Raw genomic sequence first — 22,528 nt, forward strand, 5'->3', positions numbered from 1 at the left:
AAACAAAGCAATTAATACACTTTGGGGAATTGTAAGGTCAGAGAATCAGTCTAGCAGGCTTGTACCCCTTCACAGGTGTGTGATCAATTGCAAAGAAAAGTCAGAATAACTAAATATGAAAAATTCAGAACAATTTTTGAAAAAAAGCCAGTTTTCTCCAACGCTGGTCGGCCGACCAGCGTTGGAAAAATACAGTTTTTCTTGAAAATGTCAGCCCATCAGGAGCCACGATTTTAAAGGATGCTTTAGACTGTCCGTTCCTAACAATTCAGTATGGTATTTCGTGGTAATGTGATCATTTCGTTTTTGATGTTTGCAAATGTTGTATTTTCCCTTTAAGGCCAAGACTTGCTATGTCCGTTGTGTGTATGCCTGGGTTGCATCACAATTTTAAGCACATATATATTCTTCCTTTGAAGATTGTGCAATCTTTCCAATGTTCAATCTGGATTCTATCACATACTGTTACATGTATGTATGCACTTGAAATAAAATAATGTTCTGTCATGCCCCAGCAAACCTTTTGTAGGGCATGAGCCATTATTGAACAGGTGGGTTGGAAAAGAAGCTGCACCTGCCAAACTTGTGTCACTGGAAAAGATCCTTAGATTAAAACCTCTACACATGCTCTTTGTATTGCACTTGCCGCCTCATTTTAGTTCCAATACGGCAGGCAATGCCATCCTCAGAGCAAATTTTCTCCAATATTAATAATGAACAGTCTCATCACAATTTAACAGCAAAGGATGGGCCTTTGAGTTTGAAACCACAACCACCCCGACAAAATTACTTTGATGCCCTGAAGAGTTGTGACATCAATTAACTTTGGCACACCCAAGCGCCCGACCAACGGGGACCGACACCTCTTTGGCCGGCTCTTGCCCCATGACCGAACGCCGTGGCAGGTGGCAGGGCGACAATAAAGTCACACAACAGCGCACTTCGATTACCGCACACAGACTGACATGCCTCGTTGCATAATTTGGTAGAGGACTGTCCTTAGTTAGTTTACTGCACGTTTCATTGGGCTTTTACTATAGGCATCGTCGTTGTTGGGCCCCAAACTCTGTCAATAATGGATCCATTTGCCGTCCTATTTTTTTTTTTTTTACAGCCCTCCCCCATGTAACTTGGATTAGAAGGACAATGAAAATTTATGAATTAGATTCATCAGAAATGACTTCAAGTGTGGTCTTCCATGGTCGAGTTACTGCGGAAATGTTACATTTCGCTACACATTTTTGATTTGTTTGAAAAAAAATTCACACAGCCTGAATTTCATTGTGCGTCCCTATTTGGTTGGGCCTCCCGTGGTTTATGTCATTTGCCATTCACTTGACATTTAGAAGCAATGAAATCTTGATTTTGTTATTTGTTCTGAAGTTCTGGGTTTCTGATCATTCTGATGCAAATTTTGTTTTTGTTGTCCAGTGTTTTCTGGTTTTGAAGACCGTAATTTAAAATCTAATTCCGTTTGTGACAGACTTCTCTTTAAAATTAAACTCCGCTAAAAATAAAAAATTCAGATGGAGATATTTCTGTTGGATTTTGAGATCTGGAAAAAGAGTAAAAGACTAAAAAGATTCTTGCAACTGGACTGTGTTCGATTCAGACAGCATGGCAGTGTACACGTGGCCTGCTAAAATAAAATAAAAACCCTGGCGATTTTTCGGTTGGATTTTATCGATCTTGGGAAAAAAAGCAAAAGACTTGAGGGATTCTTTCAACTGGACTGTGTTGCAGCATGGACCTTAGTCCGTAGCCTGCTGCTGGATTCAGCAGGGTGCCTGCAGAAAATCTCTTGGGAGTTCAGTACATGTAGGTTGCATCACGGTTACATAAACACCATATGTTTGCATTCAATATACAGGGAAAATAAGGCTTAAAGACATACACATGTTCCTAATACATAACATGTTCACCGCATTATCCCTTTGGTACACAGATATTGTAAATGTGCACATGGCACAAAAGAATACATCATTACAACAAAGCAAGGCAAACTCCACTACAAGAACTTTTACAATTGACAAAAAGCATGACTTAATACATAAAGCTTGACTCCACTTTTGATAAATGTCAAGGGAATTTGATGTCGCAAAACACCCATGGCATAATTTGCTGACAGAGTAAAAAAAAACAAATTCAACTTTGCTAAAGTGGACTTTTTGCGTGTGAAACTGATGAGCTGTGGAGAATGGAACCCAAAATTGCACCGACAAGTTTCACAAGTCAGATATTATTATTCAAGTGTTACTAAAATGTCAAAACAAAGTTGTCCACGTCTGTCCTTGGACTGTCTGATGTAAAACTGAAGAGCTGTTGAGAATGGAGATAAACACAGCGAAGGCAGTCAAGTACAATCAATCTAATGGAAATAATTTCAAAGGTGAAAGTCAAGGCAACCTCAATTAAACAAAATACATGCAAGCACAATGTCCATGTAGCTAAAAAGTACAATGCCCTCCACCTGTTCATCACACTGTTTTATGACAGGTGGCTTGAACTAAAACCTGTGTTGCTACTTGCTAGAGCTTTGACAAGGTTAAACTCCGAATTAATCACGCGTCGGAATATTTGTCAGTCAATCCTCGTGTCTCTTCTTCAGATTCGGCAGGAACAAATAATCAATTTCTATGCCAATTGCAATGGTATCGGGTTCATTTTGTTATTACAAAATAGGCAATATAAAAGCATACAGAATATTTGGTTTTGAGTTAATATTAATAATAGCAAAGGCAGCATATACAAATTTACAATGTAAACTTACCTATGAGACTACTAAAATTTTAGGACTGCTTAATAACTATTAATCCTAACCTCACCCGAAGCTACAAAATACTACTAGTAGTAGTGAACTGTAGTATGAAATACTTCAGCATTAACCTTAGCTCTTTAGGGTGATTTACTAGGAACCTTCCTCATTCTTGCAAATCCCAACGCCGTGGGAAACTGTGCACATAAACAGTTGGACTCTGTTTATTTGTGGTATGCCTATTAAATCCCATGTAATTACAGCACAGTCAGTTTACTAGTGCAGTACTCATCCTAACATATTCCAACAAACCCTGGTGTTGGAGTTTGGCTGGTTGGGGATCATTAGGGTTAATTAAAGTGTGCACAACACTCATAGTATTCTGTAGTATTCCTTCCTCCATGGTAGTACTCAGTTCTTTATCCCAAAGTTATGGCTAGGACGTCAGGGTTAACAGTCAACACTATCTTTTCACAAAAACAGAAATTCTGTTGTTTCTGATGACATGAGACATCATAAACAGATGGACAGAAGCTCTTGAAGTAAATTGTGTTGTGGTCACTCGAAGCAAACTTTGATGAGAAATGAAAGCCACCCAAAAAAAATGGACACTGTTTGCTTATTACACGCCTCACAGTGCCCCTCTTCATAAATAAAGGGGCTTTTTGTTTTGGGGTTTTGAAAATCAAAATTTAGGTTTTTGAAGGTTTTGCAGGCATTTGTAGATTTTAGGATGCAAAACCATGCAATGTTCAGCATGTGGTAGCAAGTTCTCCACACTAGATAAGGTTACAATTTTCATGCAAACTGCCAAATTTGGAAACACTTCTAGGAACATCTCAGACAGGTATGTGTAGGCCTATAAATAATGACAAGGTGGTTATTTTGGAATTATGATAACTAAGCTGTGGGACAAATTTCCTTTAAAAATTGTCGAAATGTTTGCTAGAATAAAAATACAGTATAGGTTTTTGTAGGTTATATAGGTTAGACCAAAATTTAAAAAAAATACTTCTGCTCCGGTTTCCCTACCTACCGGTACCCTATTGTGAGAGCCCCATCCCTAAATGTTTTTATTGGAAAAATGAGGGGAAAAAACACCCAAAACCATCAATTTTCACCTCTTACCCTTGAGTAAATGCAGACGCCTTCATATGATCATACGCACAAAAATTTGCCAAAAAATAAATTCCCCTACCTACCTTCCCTAATCGGAAGCAGATGTATTTTTTTCTGGCCTTGCTTTAAAAATAGGCTCCTAAGTTGAAATATACCGGTAGGTGTTTAACTTTATAGGTTTTAAAGATTTTGCCGTGAGGCCTACTTAAATTTCAGGTACACCTACCTACAAATACATTTAGCCGACTGTGAAGAACAACCATGCGCACACATCTCCCACAATATGTTGCTCGAGACTCAAACCACAACTGCTCGCGAGCACACTCAAATTACTTCTGATCGGCCACTCGGCGCAGCGTTTCTCATTTGGCTGGCTATTGTCCGGTGATTCTGCACGCCACGCCGTGCCAATTAGAGCATTCAGCGTCCAGTGCAGTGATGTAATCAGTGGACATATTACTGGTAGTAGTTGGGGTATTAATAATATCTGTCCAATTCAACCTTTGCTGGGGAACAATAATTATTGAGACCAAGGCCGGCTTATGATTAACATACAGATGATGTCGCTGTCGAGCTTATCACGCAAGGCACCTACCAAGAGGTGACAAACAAGCATCCCGGGACAAAGGAAGAGTACAATTTTTTGTTGCATTCTGAATGAAAAAAGTTTCCGGCTGAAATATCACAGCAAAACTTGTGAAGCCGAATATTAACTTTTTCAATGGGTGAATACAAATGAAATATATAATATAAATTGAAATTTTTTTTAACAGAAATGAAATTAACTTGGTAATTGGTTTTACGGTATTGAATCTAAAGATAGCGTCTCATTTGACGGTATTACACCTCAGCGTTTTGTTACAACAGATAACGAAAGAGAGCATGTTAAAAAGGAGAAGGGTGACAATGGTTGAACTCTTGGTAAGGTGCAAATCAATGACCTGAATAAAAAAACGATCAAATTGGGACATTTCAGGCAGGAATTTCGGGGGCCTAGGGGCACAATTTAGATAATGAATTATTATTGCTGAGATCACTAAAAAGGTGTGGGTTTACAGTAATTATTTCATTTATTAAAGTATTTCTGGTAATGAGACCAAGTGTGTACGGACATCAAAGAGGGACCGGCACTGTTGTATGAAAGAATAAAAAAAACACACCTTGATAATGAAAAGGATAAACTAATAGTAATCTATCTTTTTAGACGTGGGTGGGGGGGAAAAAGGTTCAGAATGCAAAGTTTTGACATTTTTGAAATTTTGATAAAGTTTGTGTCAATATCTTTTAAGTTGAGAGCCAGTTTCAACTGAATGCAAGGTCTCGCAAGAACTATTGTTGAGCAATGGTTTAACCATAGTTTGACTAAAAATGGCCCAAACTCTGTCTAGTCGACGATGGTTGACTACGCTTATCGACTATTTGGAACCAGCCTACCGGGGCTGGTCGCGCAACGATTTATAGCTGGTTATCAATAGCAATTTCCCTAGCATAGTGCAGAGGGGACCAAGTATCAACAAAAATGGTGGAAAACGAAACTGTGAGCGCTAAATTTCATTTTCATTGCACAGTTTTTCCATGTTAGCTTACGATTCTGTCACTTTTGTCACCATTGTAGAATATTTTATGTAAGATGTCCTAAACTACGTATGTTTACACCATTATTGTGTAAATAAAGAGAAACAACAAGAGTTGAATAATTGTGCGACCATCATTTTCTGACGGTCGTTAACACGACAATAGTTTGACTAAAGTCGTTCGCTATTCAACTTCAGTGCGCATGCGCTAGATATGTCACAAACCAACCACTAGTCCTTGCTCAAACTGGCCCCAAGTTTATGCAGACTTTTCAACAGACAACTTACAATGTGTATTCCAGTGGCTACATGACAATCCAAGTCGTAAAGAATAGGGTTGCTAGGCAGGTCTGAAGACCAGGCATGTCTATTCTCTTGACCTCTGACACGGAGCGGTTTCAACCTAGCAACCAGAAAAACTGTTCACCTTTGTTTATTTCAGGCCATAAATATCAAATCAGGTGCCCTTTTTTATTGGTGTTAGGAGACAAAGTCCAGATTTGTAGGTCTGACTATTATGCGTTTAACATGCTAGGCTTACCAAATCTCGAAGTCGATTAAGTTTTGTTGCACATTGGAAAGCTGAATAAGTTTCACTTTCAATTTAAAAGACTTGCTGGAATTTCTTTATTTCCCGAATTTTTGTGTGAACATAATCAAGATTAGGAGCCACTTATAATAAAGATTGAAATCAAACAGAATAATAAAAAAAAACACGATCCGAGAGGTTGAGCCAGTGTGGGTTATAAATCATATAAACATGTTGAAATGGTACTGTCAGAGTTTTTGCGATATTTAAGAAGTCGGAATTCTCCAAAAGAAGGCAAACAAACAAACTGAAGATGACACTCACTGTATACAACTGCTCAAGTTAAGTGCTCAGTACCACATTTTCCCATCATGTTTGTTTATGACTTGTTGAAAAAAAATATACAATGTATACAAATGTATACATTTACCATGTATACAAATGTATACATGTACCATAGGCTACACCATATGGGCAGATGTAAAGGCAGATAATTTATGTGCAGTAGGTCCTACATGCAAACATACATGTGACTACTATAACTCCACCTGTCTTTTTCGTCACAATTCAATTGACTAGCTTCTGAAGACTGAATGACTTGTGATTATCTTGTGATGATTGACTTTTGTGATGGACTTAATGAGGACGTGATGGACTTGACGACACAACTAGTGTGACAGCATTGTGCATGCACTTTCCAAATTAGATTTTACACAAAGAACAATAGTTTTAAAATAGTACACGTTTGAGAACGAATGGTGAATCTGGATAACATTCAATGTAAATCTATAAATATACACTGTAGGCTACACATATCGGTACACACAAGTGTGTATACAACTGCAATTGTGGACCTCCTTCGTCCTTTTTTTGTTTGTACTTTAACTATTTTAGCAACAGCTCTCGTTGGTTTTGTACACGAATCTCAATCGGGACTTTTTGTCAATCGTGGACCCTATTGTCCTCTATTGTTCAAGGTCCATGATTTGAATGCTATGCATGTTCACATGTATGTGTAGACATAGTCCTAGCTAGAATCATACTGTACCTAATAATATTGTTATTTCAGTCCCTAATATTTTTTAAAAACTGTAAAAAGAGGATACATAAAAATCGTTTTTCCCCAATGGACCATGACCACCAGCTTACTGGATTTTTCAAACATGTCAAATTGGTTAAGATTCCGGAGTTGTTTGTTCATGTAGGCCTATACATTACTTTTCCTATTATATTCCCAGCAAGGGGTCCAGAAGTAGAAACAGATGGAAACAACAAAGGACCAGACAACAGGAGACTTGGTCGTAATTCACGTTGTGTCTGACAGTACTGACACACTCCCACAGCTTGGGGGAGAAAATGTTTTTAAAAATGAAATGTACTTGATCCTGTTGATTTTTTTCTTACTTTTGTGTGATTCCAATGAATAGATAAGATTTGTCTTGTACATTGTACATAACGGAGTTCAAAAAGGACATACCGGTACTCGTACCTGAGGTTGAGGATCACAATATTCCAATCCATATGTGAAGTTCTAGAAGTCCAACTCTATGTCCACCTGAGAATATACATACATGTAGAACCACTAATTTCCACAAGATGAGCTTGATCTTTTCCGGCACTGAAAATTCTGGTTTAGTACCATTTGCTGTAAGGCCGCTCATCTATATTCCCAACCAACGATAGCTCTAGTCCGTCCTCCAGGGTCCCCCAGAGGGTAGAACGTCTCAAACGCTCCAAACAGATTGCAGTAAAATTAACACTGTGACTGCCATAAGTTCCATAACCATTGTCCTAGTTCACTTCCACTCACAGAAATGACCACCAACTTTACAAGATACTTCCTGTTTACTGTTGGCCCACCAACCATGCGTAGTGCACCATCCACTTGCCCACTCACCCCCCAATCAATGAACACAATCTTGGATTAATCACAAGGGCCAGATTTGCATAGCTCAGTAGCCAATCACGGCTGCCTGTGATATCCTGAGGAAGTGACTGGTTAACTTTGGAATGCCAATAAAATGACCACTATGGGAACAATGTGTGCACCTTGAAAGAACCAGTGGATTCATAGAGCTAGCTCTTAGGACCTGTATCGGAGACAAGAAACTTTAAAGGGAAAGACATTTTATTTATCTATTTATCAGCATTGGTTTCATTTATGACTAAAAGCTTACAGAGAAGTAACATCTGGGCAATTCCACAGAATTATAAAACCTCAATGTGCCAAAACTTCAAATAATCCAATAATCCATGGCCCCAAAAAATACAATTATTTTTTTCATTTTTTCAGGAAATAATTGAAAAGTTTCATATCTCCCTCACAAACTATGTCACATACCTTTTAGTTTCAATATTAGTAACCATGTGAAAATAGCACACGATACTTATAAGATGGAATTTTTGCGTCGGGGTGATATAAATTTAGTTTCAATTACCATGTGAAAATAGCACACGATACTTATAAGATGGAAGTTTTCCCCTTCACTGACATATAAACACTGTATACTCAGTGTGTTACCTCCCGAGCGAAAGTTGGAAAAAAATCACTCGGGTGGGACTCGAACCCACGACCTCCTTTTTTCTAGTGCAGACGTCTTACCACTCCACCACCGAGCTAACAGGATCGATTGGCTGGTTCGAATCTGATGTACATAGCAGCGGGTACCGCATTAACTATTCATAAGATGGAATTTTCTGGATTTCTGGATTCGCCAAGGGCGAATCCAGAAAAGTGGTTCTGGATTCGCCCTTGGCTGTTGACTTTAAAAGGAATCAAGGAATCAAACTGAAGCAGTGTTTAGGGGTAAACCTGGCAAAATGTAAAAACAGTTCTTTCAAACCAACACACAAAAAAAACCATGTACATGTACACTTAATACCTATGTGTGCAACGCTACTAAATCTGTTCGTGAGTCAACATTATTCAACAGTACAGGAGGAGGATAAGATTACTGGGTGCAATGGGACAACACAATGAAGTAAGGCCGTCGACAAAGGGGGGGGGGGGCTTGGGTGAATGAAGGTGATGACTCACTGTTGGTAGGCATTACCTCACAACAAGGTACTGGGGTTAGCAAACGAAAAGAGGAACACAAACTTGTGCACAACAAGCTGTGCTTTGATTATCTGTGGATACAACATGGCATCCACATGATTTCTTCACAAAGCCGATGAGGTCACTATGAAATAATGGCTTGAGGTGATTGATTCAGTACAAGCATGTGGGCACAAAACCTCCTCAGTTGACACCCAGATTTCCTTGTCATTGTCAATTCATTTTCAAATTTGACTCAAAACAAAATGGCAAAATTCAGACACCAATCCGTAAAATCCCTTTTCAATTCGAAAGGGGGAGTGGACTCGGGAAAAAACAAACCAACATTTCGCCCTTAAAAAGTCAACTTATGTTTGCAGTGAACCAAAATGACCAATTTATGTCTTCACTCAGATTTTTATTTAATTCAGGCCAGACAGCCAGCACAAAAAAATTGTGATAACAAATATTGACTCGATGATAACTTATCTGCAAATGTATCATCATATATACAGAGATAATGTACGCCATATAAAGTTTTGTCAGAGGATATCTGTGACGAGTGCACAAAGGTCTGTAATGCGGGAAGTATGCATACATGCCGACAGTCCCTCCTTCTCTGGCTGTCAAATTCAACACAGCTATCCCAGTTGTCAAAATCAATCAAGTGACTGTGTTTACCAGTTAAAGAGTTCCGGGCCTACACAAAGCAGGATTGACTGGCTGTGACTGTTTGTAACTTGATAGAGCTTTACCTTGACAGTCGGTGATTGATAAGCCAGCTGTACCTACATACATGTACAAGTTACTTGCTTTTGTCCATTGATGGAATGTGACTAGTCACAGTGCTTGCTATGAGTATGAATTCTGACTGTTGGTGACTAGCCTGTGTAGAAAGGCGTGGTAGGGGAATAGGATAGATTTTTTTGACTGTCTGTGACTGTTCATGTATTACGCGAATGTCATTGTTGCATAATATATGTTGTGTTGTTTCACACTGCACAAGGTGAGGGACTTTCAAACATCTTATTGATCTACTGCACAGAATTTCACAGATTTCAAAATGTGGCTTTGCTATACAAAATTTCAGAAAATTGCATAATAAGTGTACACGCTATGCAATTTTGTTTACAGAAAAAAAACCCTCTGTGGTAAGGAATAACAGACCTTTCACAAAGGAGGAGTGTCAACAGGCATGGGAGGGGGGATGGCATCAAGGATGCATGAATCCCATAGGACCATGTGGGATTGAAATACTGCCCATGTGACAAAAAGAGAGAGTTAATCTATGGGTTCCAACCAAACCAACCCTTCAATTCTGTCTGGTGCAAAAAAGACCTTCAGTAGTGTTAAGCTGACCTTGCAATGAACATGTGAAGTACATGTACGATTGTACATTTACACACGTGTACTGGTGTACACATCAGTGTTGTACTGGTACTCGGAACTCGTACTCGAGCACTACTCGAGTACTTTTTTAAGAGTACTCGTACTCATACTCGTACTCGAATGTCAAGGTACTCATACTCGAAATGACGGAACTCGTACTCGGGCAGCAAAGTACTCGTACTCGACATGTCGAAATTGTACTCGATCATCAAAGTACTCGTACTCGAACAGCAGTACTCAAAAAAAAAAATGGTATTATAGCTTGACTTACATGTACCACAGCCTTATTTTATCGATATTTTCAGTTTGAAATGGTTGATTGGCTTGCGGAGAAATCGAGGTTTCCTGATTTTCCTCTGTGCACGTCCAGACAAACACATTTAACAGCTAGCCGTGAGTGGGTCTGTATATCGGTCTGACTGGACCTGGGCCAATTACACACAATGATCCATTTGCCCTATGGCCGTATTCGGAAATAAAAGTACTCGTACTTGTACTCGGAATACAAGTACTCATACTCAGAAGTACAAGTACTCCTACTCGTACTCGTATTCGGAAGTACAAGTACTTGTACTCGGAGACCTGTCCTTGTACTCGGAAGTGCAAGTACTTGTACTCGTACTCGGTACTCTAAGTACTCAGCAATACTCTGTACTCGGAAAAAAAGTACTCGACTACAACACTGGTACATATGTTTATAAATATATAGACTGCCAAGACGTACGTACTGTATGTAGTTCTTGCATTGGCTTGGGCAATAAACCGGTACATCTCTTATGTGTACATGTACTTCATTAGTTCACATCACTGAAAAATCTCCCAAACACATAATCCGCGTAACCATACAAAAACCAGGACTCGGTGAGTATTTCAAACACCTGAACAACAAAATGTACACGATGAGCAATGCCTGTTTGGAAAAAAAAGAAATAAAAATCTGTGCAGCAATACATCAAAATGTCCAGGCACAATGGTCCATGGACAATGATCATTGAAATCCTAACACATTCTGTGAGCATTCTGACGTTTTAAGCCTATGGGCATTGTTGTCTAGTCTTTTCACAATTTTTTTCCCCTGGATTTTGCTTGTTGGGAGAAATGTTTCTAAAGAAAGCCTGAATCAATCTGGCACCAAGTAGGGGTCATGATATAATGAAGACTGGGTCTGACAAAGGAGGTCTCGCTAGATTAGCAAAGGATCAGAGCTCAGCCAACCCCTTTCTTAAAAAAAGTTATTCTTTGAAAAATAAAGTGTCAGACAAAAGCTACGACTTAACAATCACGTCACCTCTTCTTTCAGACAGTTTTAACCGAAAATTTGCCTTGATTTTTCACAGTACATGTAATAAAAATTCACCCCAAAAAAATCTTACACGAGAAGTTAAAAAAGATTTTTCTCAAAAAGTCTCATTCAAAAACCTCAAATTTGTGACAATAATCATCAAATTATATTTCTAAATTATATACAATGTATTAACTTCTGAAATTACTTAATTAACCAAAAAAAATGCGTAACCCGGTATGCACATGTAGCATGCATGAATGTCGGTTTTGTCATTTTCTGTATTCTTGATTTGAAGTACACATGTTCCGGTACAGTGTACAATATTGGCTTGAACTGGCTAGAATAATCAAAAAGTAATACGGAATAAGAAAAGTAAAAGCAAAGTCTTTTTCATTGAATATTATCAACAGTTATGGTACTTAAAGTATGAGGAACCAATAATAAAGATGAATGTTAATTTATCAGACAAACATTCGACTTTGGAAGTCAAATACGAAATAATACGAATGGGGAGTCAAATACAAAATAGAGCTTTGGGCATAAAATGATGATCAGAAGTGTGAAGAGCACTTGAACGCTGTTGTATACCCAGCACTTGATATCACTGGACATTACAAAATTTATCTACAGGTATGTAATTGCACGCATGCATTTCATTGTTGGATGAGACCCAATGTGATCTTTAATGAATTAAAGGGAATTTACCACATTTGCAAACATAAAAAAAAACTTACTGGACTGTCAGTGCTTTTTTAACCTGGTGTGCTGTCATTTTCAAAGTTGTATTTTTGTATCAATTTCCAGCGTTTTTTAATACTGCACCAAATTTACCATATTTAGTTAGTCCACATTTTGTTTGCAATCGATTACACACCTATAAATGGGTACAAGCCAGCAAGACTGGTTCCCTGACCAAACAAATGCCGATGTTTATTAATTGCTCCGTTTCATCTTCAGAATCAGACTACAGGAACATGAGTGTTTTTCTTGGTTTTTCCGGCATCTACAAACACAAAACTTCAAACCAGTCAGTGTAACGATATTTGCTATAAAATACTGACCCCCAAATCCATCCAATTCTGAAAATTACAGCTAAAGCAAAATGTTATGCATAAGATGTACATTCCCTTTACATTGTACACTACACTTATCAAATCTTTTGGGGGGCTGATTGGCCTAAGGTGTTCGTAGATAAGGACCAACAACCAACATGTAGCTCCAGGGATCAGTCTGCAGTCGCTCCAAGGTGACATCATCCTGAAAGAATCCCGAGGGCAAGGGGAAATTGTTTGGCCCTTATCTCAACAACAAAAACCTGGGGGAACAATAAGTTAAAAAGTCCGATAAACAACCATAAAATTTATCAAGCAGTGGGCTGCGGTCTGCTCACTGATCAAACATAACCTGGCTTTACACAACACCAAGACTTGACTTGATTGTTCAAGATGCAGTCACGTTTGGACCTTAACTTTTGATCACAACAAAGCACGGTTCTTTTGGACTTTTTCCCCCCTACACCCCGAAGTAACTTAGTAATTTATTGTCTGGGGACAATGGGGGATTTTGAAACTGAAAGGGCAGCACCCCTAAACACCCTTTAGCTACAGAAGGAATTATTTTGGTTAAAACTTGCCTCGGCTCACAAAACTGTGAGCAAATCTCAGCTGACACAATCAATGGTTGAGAACTTTGTAACTGCAATGAACAGATTAAATGGTTCACTGAAGGCCTTTGTCAACAAAAAATGATTTAATGAGTTGAACCTGCACCTGTACTTAGTGCACTCATGACTTTCATCAGGGCTTTCGAGTTCCGGACGGCCACAAAAAAAATTGTATTTTTTTACCCTTAGCAAAATTGGCGAAGCACGAATAAGAGACAGACTATAACATTAGGAAAAGGACCCCCAAAAAATCTCATTAGTAAAACGTTCTCCCTGCTCCTGCCTGGTTACATTGATTGGCAGGCCAAATTAAATGTGAACCCTTAATTTAAAGCATTTGGAAAGTACAATGTACATCAAACTATTTTACACCCCAAACTACCCTATGATTTTTGAAACAAATTTCCAGAATCCTCCAAATTGCACTACCAATGGTCGAGAAACCAATGGCACATTCAAGAGACATCAAGCTCATTTAATTTTTTCCTTTTTGGCTATACTCTTCACTCTTCAATCCACAAACTCTCTCAAACCTCCTCGATGACTTTGAAGGATCTATGAGGGTTAGATTAACCGAAGATTTTATAAAATACCGAAAAATTCAAACTTAGTTTTCCAAGTTCCTACAAAATCATAATTCATTTTAATTAAGCTATAGGCATGTGTACATATTGGTTCTAGATGCATTTATCTCTGAAAGACAACTGTGTAAGATTTTTCGTGTGGATAGAGTGAACTTTCAAATACATGTATTATTCAACTTTCAAGCAACCTGTCAATTGCGATTGGTTTTGGCACTTTTAAAAACGGGGTAACACACTCAAAAAACCAAAGCAACCATTTGATACAAACGCACATGAAATCAGGAATACAAAGAAATATGTTTATTAACCCTACCCCTCCTCAATCCTTGGAGGATTTTTGAGATTTGAGGATAAATGGTGTTTGAGAAACATGAGGATTTGGGTGGATTGAGAATAAATAGTGTTTATAGAAGAGGAGGATTTTGGAGGATTGAGGATGAATGCATTTTGAGAGGCAGGACTGTCTGATGATTTTGAAGGATTGAGGTGATTGGTATCCTTCATTTGAACATAAGAGCACACTTTTGGAGGATGTTCAGGCATGCAACTGGTAATTTAGAGAAAAACGAGGAAACTCTAAACCACACAAGACTTTGTACAGTGTTTTTCAATTTGTTATGGCATTCATGAGAAGTTAAAAGAACGAGGAAATCAGCGGATCGGAGGAAAAGTTGCATGCCTGGATTTTGGAGGATTGAGGATGGTTCCTAGCAAGGGCCTAGGGACCGGGGTGAGGGTTACTCCTTAAATTATAAAAAAAAAAATTAACCGAAGTAAGGAGAGATTTACATGGCAAAAAAAAAGATTTATCGTTTTGTTTCCTTCACACCATATTCCCCTCACCCTGACAAACACACCAAAGCAAACACAAGTGGTAATCTCTTCATCAATAATCTCACACTCACTTGCCAGAAGGTTTGCTGTAACCTGGGGTTGCTATGCTTGTCGATTTTCCCGCCAAAATATCGACGGAATCTGCAGGTGTCTGCACTCATGCAAAGACTGAACTTTCCATTTTCAGATTTGTAAATTAACTTAGGTTTAATTCTCCATAGGCTAAACTACATATCAAACTACATACGATTGAAAAATCATCTTCCACTACTAGACGTAAACATCTGAACATTAATCACTTTGAAGATTGCTTATAAATGTTAATAGTTTGAAATCTTTATTTTCATACTTGATATTGTCACAAAAACAACCCACTAAATTGGTTCTAGGCAAACCAATTATTTTTGGTCCTATTCATACACAGAAAAGACCTTCACTAATGACACTGCCTCAGAGTTCATTTCACCATTATCCCAAAATGTTTTTCTTTCTTGAAAAGGGAAAGGCATTAACTACGCTTTGTTTGTATATTAAATCCTATTACTTTAAGCCTCTTCAATTTTTTTTTGTACTGGGTACATCTCATAGATTGACAGCTACACTACACAAACATGAAGGGTATTGCGTGCTCGCACTCGGTCCGTGATTCAAGCACATACTTTTGACATTATAAAAAAACCATTGTGTACATGTACATTAACATATACTTGCGACAGATTTGTCTTCACCCAAAAAAACCATACATGTACGAAACGACAAGATTCTCATCAAAGTAGTGATTTGAATTATGAAAGCCCTGTGAAAAGGCCAATGAAAAACAAAAATTGCGTTTCCGGTTATCGCAACCAACCTAGAAAATCAAGCAGAACATAACATTTTGTTTGAAAAAAAGTATAAAAATTTAAAAAGTTATGATGCCGCCCCCACCCTAGTTTTTGTGAACATCATCCTGTATTTTCTTTTAAGTTTTATTTCATTTCTTTGTAATTTAGTCAGCAGTGCGGTCTTGCTGTGCCATGCAGTAAAGCTATAAACAAGGCAAGTTCAACAAACGCGGAATGATTCACATGTGAATTGTTACTAAATGATGACTACTAAATACTAAAAAATATAATTGACCATAATCCCACCTTATTTTTTTTCTGGCTTTAAAACATTATCAGCTAAAAAAAACACTTTACCCACCACCTACCCACCTAATTTTTTTTCAGTGTAATAGGAAACGCAACATAGTTTTTTCTTGGCCTAATTTCAACTCAGCAGAGAAATTATTACACTCCAATACCTGATGCGTAATTATTAACACCTCGCAGAACTTTCCGCCTCAGTTATCAGTATGCAGGCTAGGAGCAGAGAAAGGGTTAATTAGGGATTGGAATGAAGATCAGCTGTCCAAATAATCGCTTGTAAAAACAATCAAATGCTATTAACACACATGGTAATTAATGAACTGTACCTGAAAATGACCTCATATTTTTTATGCATAAAATTAGCAGAATGGAAATTGTTGACTTTATTTATTTATTTTTCCCATTTGTTGGTTCAAACAAATTTTCAAGTTTTCAGAACATTTTACTGATTTTAATTTGCAACTAACCACAAAGAGAAAGTCACAGGGTGCATTATGATAATTTTAAGGTTAGAACAAAGAAATTGACTGGAGCAAGGTTTGAACTCTGCAACCTCCGGATTGCCGTTCCGATGCTCAACCAACTGTGCTATCCAGCAATGTTGAAACAATGTTCATTCTCTGTATTTGGGTTAGATAACTCAGTTGATGGCAGAGTGCCAGAACAGCAATTTCTTTATTCAACTTTGAAATGTACTTAATTTGTTTTAACTTTCGAGCATCATACAACATGTTTACAAAGTCTAAACCCTATTGTCTACAATATGTGGCGGGTCCATTTCAGGGTGTTTTTTTTTGGGGGGGGGGGGGTACAAAGATCATTTTGAGATGTATACATACATACATGTATGTACCGTACATGTACAAACTAATAATAATAATAGTGGGTATTTATAAAGCGCACGTATCCACCAGGACTGGTGCTCAAGGCGCTACATCAAACTATAAACGGAACATTTTTTAATGCTCACAGAATGTATGGGTAAAATGCATATGCCTACATAAAATAATACTTTTAATATTGTTGGACATGAAACTTCTAACATTCTCACTAGGCCTACTTGATAGAATTGAAGAATACAAAATGTTGCGTTGAAGACAGTGTGGGGGAATATTTTCAGACAATGTCAGAAGACTATTCATATTATGGAGATTATTTTCAGAAACACAAACCATTAATTGTTTACAGAATGTATGGGCAAATGTACATGAAATGGTTAGTTTTGAAACTGTTGGACACGAAACCTTCAAAATTATCACTATTTGATAGAATTGAAGAAAGCAATATTGCAATTGAGGACAATGTCAGGAAACTATTTTGAGACGTCTGCAGTGCCTGAAAAGGTTGCACCAACTCAAAAGCTTGACGCTAGTTTCAATTCCCCAATTTAGGAAACGCTGGAACGCCATTCTGCATGCTTGCTTGATTTTCTCACAACTCCAAGGCCAAGCTAGCGCCGATAGTGAAGGCCCCTCATCACGTCCGTGGACTTGGCCTGACCTTTAGTTCTTCATTACGCTGAGAATGTCAAGGGTAGATCTGTATCGATTCAGGCATCGACAGTACAGGGGTATTCATGTATGGACAAAATGGTCTCCTAATGAATTATGGACTTTAGCTTCGGGCAAGGATGTACCACACTGAATAGATCTCATCTTCTTTAAGATGCAGGATTTGGTTGTCACCATGACAACAGAGGACTGAGCTGAGAGAACGAGTACGTGGTTAAGATGTTATACACTGTTCAGTAAACAACTTATTGCAAAAGTTCATCAAATGCGACATTTTTTGTAGCTTCTAAAAACACAGAGACATTGAACAGTTTTAGTTCTATACAAGATAGACAAGCATGCTAATAAAAGTATTTTGTAAATTGTAGGAACCATATGACACGTCTATAACATTCAACGAAGCATGAAGCAATGTACATGTTCACACTGTAACTTCCATGTACACAAATGTTGACAAAAACAGCAAAACGAATAAAATGTTTTTACATCAAGTCGGGAGCACTATAAATTAAATCAACAATTGTACATTTGTACACGTACATTGCAGAGCTCAATGTTGATGCACGACAAACATGCATCAATGGTTGATGATTTCCTCTGTTTCAACTTACATGTTTTTATCTATTTTATTTTTATCGATTTATTGTATTTTTTTACGAGGGTAGTCTATTCATTGTTTTAAAAATGCGTTCTAAAGGAGCCCTCGCATTAAAATTTACATGAAAATATATATAAGGCCCAAAAAAAAGAGTCCGGTTTCTGGTATGGAGCTTCCCCAAAAAGTGGTGCGGTGACGCGGCTTTTTTGCTTCAAATGTCGGCTGATGACTGCAAATGGTGCCCGACTAAACTTAGTGCAAATATATGGTAGTGCGGAGAGGCCACATAAAGCTTATTCTCAATCATAACCCCATCTAAAAACACGTTAAAATTGTGCAGCAGCAGGATTTCAGTCAAACCAGTGAGTTTGGCGGTTTTGAGACATCATCTTTTATTGAAAAAAAAACTTGTTCATTTTGCCGACGCGCATGGCTACGGCGACGCGCGCGCATACCAGAAACCGGAGACTTTTTTTTTTGGCCTAAAATATGCTTAAAAAACATGTAGTAAAGATGACCAAAACGACACTCTTACTAGTAATGCCAGTTTAACCCTCTAAAAACTTTGAAGAATTTTGAAAATTTAGAATTTTTTTAAATTTGAAGAGTTTTCACATACATTACATATCACATCACATACATACATTCAAACACTTACAATGTTTGGTGTACATCATTGTATGTATTGTCACAGGTAGTGGGATTATTTGGCTTGGCCTGGCTTGAATTAATTGGAGTACCGGTACATTATACAATTCAGTGTTTAGGTCCAACCACATGCTGAATCAGTCACACTTAACTAGACTGAATAAGCCCACTATACACATACAAAGTACAGAGCAAACAGTTTCCTAAAAACTTTTGCAAACGGAAACTAGATTACAAACTGTTGGGCGGGAGTTTTAATCACACACTTCTCTTCTTGTCAAGCACTCCGAATGTGTCGCGCTTGAAAGAATTCCATCAGTGAATGCGTGCCACTAAGAAGAAGGAAACAGCATAGATAAACCCTGCGCTTGTCTGATGACAATACGGACAGCCTCTTGCAAACACTTGAGTACGGAGACCCCGCGCTGAGTACTTTCATTGTCTACGGTTTGATTTTGTGGCAGGGCAGAGGTTGAAAGAGTTGCCTGAGGGCACTCAGGGATCAAGTAGTCAAAATCTGGACTGTGTGCAGTTTCTGAAAGAACCGGTATTAAGAATCCCCAATCCTGCTGTCTGAGAATGGTAAATTTCAATTGTCCCAGTGCATGTACATGGGCACAGTGTCTGAACCTTAGCAATTGTGCATTCTCCAAAAAAATAATAAGTAAGGCAGGTCCATGATGCCACTAATCGCCTTCGATGGTTTCATGTGCATGAAAAAGAATTTTAGGGATTTGGTGGGTTTTATTTGTGTGATCACTAGCGCACCAGCAAATGTATAAACTTATAGCACTGTCTGTATTGAATTCAAATCAATGTCCACACATGGTCCACATAATACCTCCTTCTACATGTACATTCATTTTAGTACTGATTTGAAGACAGAAATATTTGTACATAGGAATCAATCGCATGAAACTTGTGAAGGAATTCTGATCGCAAGAAGGATGACCTACAAGACCTCCTGCTGCTGCAGTTTGCACAAAAAAGATAAATTATGCAAACACTTTTAAAACTACAGCAATCTAAGTTATTCCAACAAAATTTGTACAGATTACAGTGAATGGAATGCGATTACACACGTACAAAAACATAATGCCTTGTAATGTTTTGTTGACATTGTTGTATGTACCGTACATACATGTATATGGTTGTATGTACCAGTATATAAATATACAATGTAGTAGGGTCCATGGTCTGAGCTCCACCTACATAACTCCAGGCCAGCAAGTGCAGAACAACCTGCTGAAACAAAATCAGGCCTAATTAATTGACTTGCCCTTTATTTAACCATAATCCACCAAACTGTACCGGTAGGTCTTTAGTAGTGCACTTGCAAATATTTCCACAAGACTTTTTTTTTAAATAGAATTATGTACACCAATTACTTAAAGGGAATATACAACATTTGCAAACATCGAAAAATAAAACTACCAAGTTTTTGCGAAATACCTTAATAGGATGTTGGTAAATGACAGTCTAAAGCATCCTGTAAAATTATGGCACCTGGTATACTGTCATTTTCAAGAAAAGTGGTATTTTTGTATCAATTTCCAACGCTGATCGGCCGATCAGCGTTGGAAACAACTGGCTTTTTTTCAAATACTGGCCCCAATTGACCATTGCACTTGTTTGCAATCGATTACAAACCTATGAACGGGTACGAGCCAGCTAGACTGGTTCCCTGACCTTACAATTCCCCAATGTATGTAAACTGCTATGTTTCTTCTTATATGGAGTCAGGGAACCAGACTACAGGAAAATGATCGTTTTTCTTGGTTTTTATAGCATTTTCGAACCCAAAACCTCCAAAAAGTCAGTGTAACTATATTTGCTTTATATTTCCAACCCCCCAATTCCATCTATTTCTGAAAATTACAGCAAAACCAAATGATGTATATTCCCTTTAATAAAACTTGGACGAATCTGGCAACATTACTGAACCATAAAACTCTATACAATTTTGGCTATTTTGCTTTACTTTACATGAACTTGCCACATCAGTTTCTTGGATTGCATGTTTTGCTATTTCAGCTTTCAGGAATATCAAAAGAAAGTGTCGAGAGCCCACAATTGTTTCGCACTAATGATAATAGTGTACTGGGATAACTTCATTTGTCAAGCAATAAAGTCTACCCAGTAATATTCAATACTGCCCAGGGGCCTTGAGGTTCCCCAGTACAATGGCACACTTATTCTCCGAGACTTAATCTCCCAGTCATGTGTGTATGCATTCAATTTCTGCATTATTGGCTGGATAGTTATGAGCATTATGGCAAGCCAGCATGGTGTCCCGCCTTTTTATGGGGTCATTGGGTTTACAGGCGAAGACAGAATAGGGCTGGGGATTGAATTTGGGGGCTTATGAACGAGGCCACGAATCTCATTGGCAATAAGAGGTTTCTGTAAGAATTTGACTGACATGGATGTGTTATTGGATGTTGGAGTCTTCAGGAATCCAAAAGTAATGCTATTGGAAAGAACACAGTCAAAAGATCCACACAGCAAATAGGAATGTTGAAGTACCCTTTTGTAACTGGCTAGTATTATTATGCTTCTTTGAGCCCTGATGATACAATGTAGGACATAAAAGCACTGACAATGCAGTCCATTTCAAGTGAGTTTTCTTTCCGCAAAGCATGTTTGTTATGGCTGAAGAATTGGAATTCTGATACTTGCTTGTGTGAAGGGTAAATCAAAGAACCTTAATACAAATTACAAGTCTCAAGGAAAGCGATGACGTATTTTGGCTTGTGCTACAGGGCCCAAAGAGTAGACAGATTAAAGGGGGACATTTGACTCTCCCTATGAATTACATTATTATTGTCACATCTGCAACCTGGACAATTTAAACTAAATTTCAGAAATTGCCTGATCATAAAATTTTATGTATTTTACAATGTATTATAAGAAGGAGGCACCTAAGCCCCCACGCATGCCTTCTTGTAGAACATGCATGATGCATTCACACTGCACTCCAATCCTGCCCATGAAAGATTGGGAAGAAATCTAGGCAACAATATCAGACGTCTGATTGGTGCTCATAAAAATACAACTGGCCTATTTTTGATCAATGGATATCGGATGTAGCCGTGTAGGACAAAAACAGGGAAGTTGTAACTGAATCACCGAAACTGTCATTGTATTTGTATAAATGATTTTCTTTGCACGTGGCGTCATCAGGTCATGTTTACTACAACTTAAGTACAACTAAAATCATGAAACTGAAATGTATCAATATCAATTAATATTTTTCCCTCATGTCAACAACTTCAAGTTACTATTTTAATAGACTGAGTATTAATTGATAGAGTAAGGAACCGTTACTTTTCCTAGTTCCAAGGCCACAAAAAGGTTTACCTCAAAGTACACAAACTCTTCGCTCGTACCTACGCTGATCACCCTCTTATCCAGTCTTCCCTGTAGTTTGGATTCGATCAGCGAAAAAAGGCGTCCAGAAATACAAGCTCCATGCGTGTACACTACTACATGTAGTACTACACCATGACTACAAACATGACAAAACTCATCCGAGTCACTTTACATTGTTCGCACTGTCTGACAGCCGATTTCAACCTTGGAAAAACAAACTCACCGTTCGAGCCATGAAGCGTTGAAACCCTCAGTTCAGACGATGTTTTTCAATCCGATGTCATCGGTCCACTCGAAAAACTGAGATGATTTTAAGGGTTCATCTTCTAGCTAGGTAGCCGGCCGATCACAACACAACAAACCGACATGACATGACAGCACTTTTCATGGGACAATAATACCGCGCGCTAATCGCTAGCGCTAGGCACGCACCATGCGTGCACCATTGCCGGGGATTCAACCATTAACAGATGGGGGAGAAGTCGAGTGTAATAATTTCA

At 38.2% G+C, this 22,528-nt stretch overlaps 1 protein-coding gene across 2 annotated transcripts in view; it reads right to left on the bottom strand.

Moving 5' to 3' along the window:
• Positions 1-22,421, bottom strand: part of LOC119739837 (leucine zipper putative tumor suppressor 2-like) — a 32,622-nt gene extending 10,201 nt beyond the window's left edge. The window contains exon 1 of one of the 2 annotated variants that reach the window (XM_038214929.1): positions 22,252-22,421. The gene's annotated coding sequence lies outside the window, so the exon portion shown is untranslated. Of the gene's footprint in view, positions 1-7,466; positions 7,847-22,251 lie in introns of those variants that run through there. The other variant, XM_038214930.1, reaches the window with a different exon arrangement.
• Positions 22,422-22,528: the final 107 nt, after the last annotated feature.

The sequence above is a fragment of the Patiria miniata genome, unplaced genomic scaffold, assembly GCF_015706575.1.
Source record: "Patiria miniata isolate m_02_andy unplaced genomic scaffold, ASM1570657v1 HiC_scaffold_4, whole genome shotgun sequence".
Classification (NCBI taxonomy): Eukaryota; Metazoa; Echinodermata; class Asteroidea; order Valvatida; family Asterinidae; genus Patiria; species Patiria miniata.